At 43.1% G+C, this 3,703-nt stretch overlaps 1 protein-coding gene across 1 annotated transcript in view; it reads left to right on the top strand.

Annotated features, from left to right (window-relative positions):
- Window positions 1–3,703, top strand: part of ANTXR1 (ANTXR cell adhesion molecule 1) — a 124,964-nt gene that overhangs the window by 102,647 nt on the left and 18,614 nt on the right. The gene's annotated exons all lie outside the window — the stretch shown is intronic.

Raw genomic sequence — 3,703 nt, 5'->3', positions numbered from 1 at the left:
AGCCTTTCCAAGTAGAAGCAACTCTCTCTGCTTTCAAAATTTCTGCTTTGTCCCCTGATGTAGAGTTTAATGTATTCTATCAAAAGAATCCATAGGCTTGTTATCTCACTCATCTATGAAAACCTCCAAGCCCACAGAGTACATACCCAATAAATGTTAGTTTCTTTCTACTCTAAGCAGTGGGTGCCATTTAGCTTTTCGGTAATAGCCCCACATTTGTGAATTATTGCAGGAGTCCCAATAAGGCAATCAGCCCCCCCTTTTCTAGTGGAGGCTCCAGAAAGCTCAACCCAGGTGCTTTGAATTTCAACCTGGAGTCCTGCTGAATATCATTTCACTTCAGGTTTTTGCACAATGTTTTAAAAGTCTAACTTTTTTAAAAGGCTGATTACTTTTGAAGTCAGTGAGAAGGGAGAAATATGCCGCCTAACTTGAGCCTGTCTGTACTCCGCTCATTCAGAGACACATTCCCAAACCAGCTGATAATTTGGTGCTGAACAGTTATACTTGGCTCAGGGATGCCATAAAAATGCTCCCTGGACCCAGGGGAGATTGCGAGAAAGAGCAGGGTGAGCTCATTTAGTCCCTAACCTCCACTATTTTGTCACAGTAGGAATGTAAACTCTGCTTTGGAGCTTACATCAGCTTTTGGAGGGTTTCAACAAGCTCCCCCAGATAAGACGAAGGGTTATTTTTCTTTTTCTTTTGGCCAGAAATAAATATTTATATCTAGAAAAGATTGCCAAGACTTGGAAAGTATTTGAATTATTTAANCAATGTGATTCTTTGAGGCAATGTTAGGGGAGAGATTTACTTGTGAACTTCCCTTAAATTGCCGTTACCCCAGCCCTGTTGTCCTCATAGGGGAAGTTGGACCTCCTCTACTTCTGAATCACCACGTGGCTGGACTTTCATGGATGGCACCCTTCCTCCTGTAATACTGTTGTGTTGTCACTTCAGTAGGATGATGGAAGAGAAAGTGATTCACACAGAGATGCGCCAGACTCTTGGGACCTCCAGCCCAGGCAGGCTGATAATGTATACCCCCTCCAAACTGATATTCCTTAAATATTTGTTAAATATTCATTTAGAAGAAAAGTTGGGAGCTGCTGAGGGGAAGGAAGGAAGAGAGTGCTACCTGTGGGTCTCTGCTCCGTACAAATCAGCTCTGTCCCCTAACGTGCACACCACAGTGGCTTAATGGCATCCATCGATATTCAAGTGTGTGCCTGGGGTCTCCTTCCCACCTCTCCTCTGAGTTTCTGGGTAGGTGTATATTCTCTAAGAGCAGCCAGTATTTGCCATAATTCATGGCCCTGATGGTGTGAAGGCTTAAGTCATTTGGTAGACATACCCTTCAATCCCGATTCCAAAGGTAAAACCCTTCCAAACCTAATTGTGCATAGCTGCAAGAGTTTGTGTGTCAGGAGACACGTACCTTGTGCATGAATCCTGAATTGTCTTCAACCAAGTAAAAACAAAGCTTTAAAAATATTTTTTTTCTTAGCAAATTGCAGCTGTCTTGAGTGCACCATTTATTCTGACCTCAAGCTTACACAATTTTTAAAAGTTGATGCTTTGCTTAGAAGATAATTTGCAAGTTTTATAAATGTCAACAGTCAAGATTTTTTTTTTGGTGTAGATTTATTAAGAGGAGAGAATATTTTGCAAGAGCACTGACGCTGATCCCCGTTACCTTCATTTAGTTTCCTTGCAATGCCTAAAACTGCCCCTATTAACTTCAGACAGAGATGAGTCCCAAATGCCACATGTAGTATAATTCCAATTATGTAAAAAAAGTCATATGCATAGAAAAAAATCTGAATAGCGTATCCCAAAGCATTAACTCTGTTTATCACTAGAAGTTAGGATTGCCAAGGATTTTTCTTTTCTTTTTTGTATACTTCTCTGTATTTCTCAGGCTTCTCACACTAAACATGCATTCCCTTTATAATTAATAAAAATAACAGAAAATATGAGCAGAAAATAATTTGCATCCTGAGAAGTCAGACTAGCTGTGATGAGGACCAGTTCTAAAAGCTTGTGTGCCCAGAACCATGGGGGCCACAGCCTTGGGTGGGACTAGGGAATGTGTAAACCCCAAAAGGACAACCCAGAAACCAGCAGGGCTGCTGCTCTCCATTGGGAATGGACTCATGGTCCCTCACCTTTTACTTTCTCCCTTGTGGGGCTGTGATGTAATCTTGATGCTCATGTACACAGTGAACAGAATAATCTACTTCATTTTCATCTAAGACTTCGCTCAGCTGAGTCCTATATTGCTATTATAGGTAAGGTGTTCTAACTCTACAGCCTTCCACCTACAGCAACTCAGAACCTCAGCAGCAATCTAAGCCCCACTTCTGGAGTGCTCCATTTCCATTAGTAAGCTCATCAAGCAGAGTGGCTCAATTGTTATGCCACCTATCATGGAAAACCTCGACCCATCGAAGCCTGCATAGAAGAATTTACCAAGAAACACTTCCTTACTCCAACTAGGCATTTTCCAATGGCCCTTGAGTTGTTACTTCCTTTCCCTTCTCTACCCATCATCCTATAACACCTCTGAACTTTCCTGGACATTCCACCAGTGCCCTGGGGGCTCTGAACCACCCCATAATATCTATAGGCTCCTCTGCTCAAGAGACCAAAGGAAGATATAAAGCCATGGTAGACATTATGCCAGGACTTTTAACCTTGGCACTGTTGACATTTTGTGCCAGGTAAGTCTTCTTTGAGGGGGAGAGGGAATGCCAATAGCACTCCTCCCCTAGTTCAACAACGAAAACTGCCTCAAACATTGCCAGTTGTCCCCTGAGGAACAAAAATCACCCCCATTCGAGAACCACTGCACTATATCTTTGTCCACAGATCCTTTTTGGAGAGATGACTTTCTTCGTGTTGCACCTATACCATATAGCCCTGACACAGCCCAGGAGATGAGTTGGCAGACCTACTCAATTTGCACACACATTCACCTCTTGTGTTTTACAGGCGCCTCAGACAATGAGCCCAGCAGTACCCCCCACTTTAGTAATAACATTTGACATGTGTCAAGTGCTTATTAAGTTTTGAGCATTTAATCATAACTCATTCAAATACACAACCACCTGTGGAATGAGTATTGTTCCCATCTTAACAGGTGAGAGCTCTGGGTTATGGATAGGGTTACACAGGTCATGGCTGACAGAGCTGTGATGGGACTCGAGCCCGGGCTCTTAATGTGAGCTCATTGTTTTTCAGCCTCCTCCAACCTGTCCCAGAGAACAGGGAGGGAAAGCAACAGACATATCCTGAATACCTATAATAGACAGGAACTGGTTAGGTATGATATAAGACCAGCAGTTTCCTGCGGGCCAAGCTCATTTCCTGATCTCATAGTAACTAGCCAGTGAGGGCTTCCCACCTGGCAACAGCTCTAGGCCTTGGGTGGATAGGCATGGGTCGTGTCTGAGGGAAAGGATGGCGACCAGCTTGGTTCTGCCACATTACAGGCATCCCTCCGGCTTCTGCTGGGCATGAGAGGACATTATGGTGGACATGGTATGTTCCGAGGGTTGTTCCCAACTTGGCCCCACTCACCAGCACTTCACTACCATTTCTTTCCATTCTGGGTTTTTGTTCGTTTGTTTGTTTGGGGCATTTTATTTATTTATTTAAAATTAAATTTATTGGGGTGACAATGGTTAGCAAAATTACATAG

Source organism: Hipposideros armiger, unplaced genomic scaffold (genome assembly GCF_001890085.2).
Source record: "Hipposideros armiger isolate ML-2016 unplaced genomic scaffold, ASM189008v1 scaffold_114, whole genome shotgun sequence".
NCBI classification, from domain to species: domain Eukaryota; kingdom Metazoa; phylum Chordata; class Mammalia; order Chiroptera; family Hipposideridae; genus Hipposideros; species Hipposideros armiger.
The sequence above is the reverse complement of the archived record's forward strand: the minus strand, read 5'-3'. Positions and strand labels throughout refer to the sequence as shown.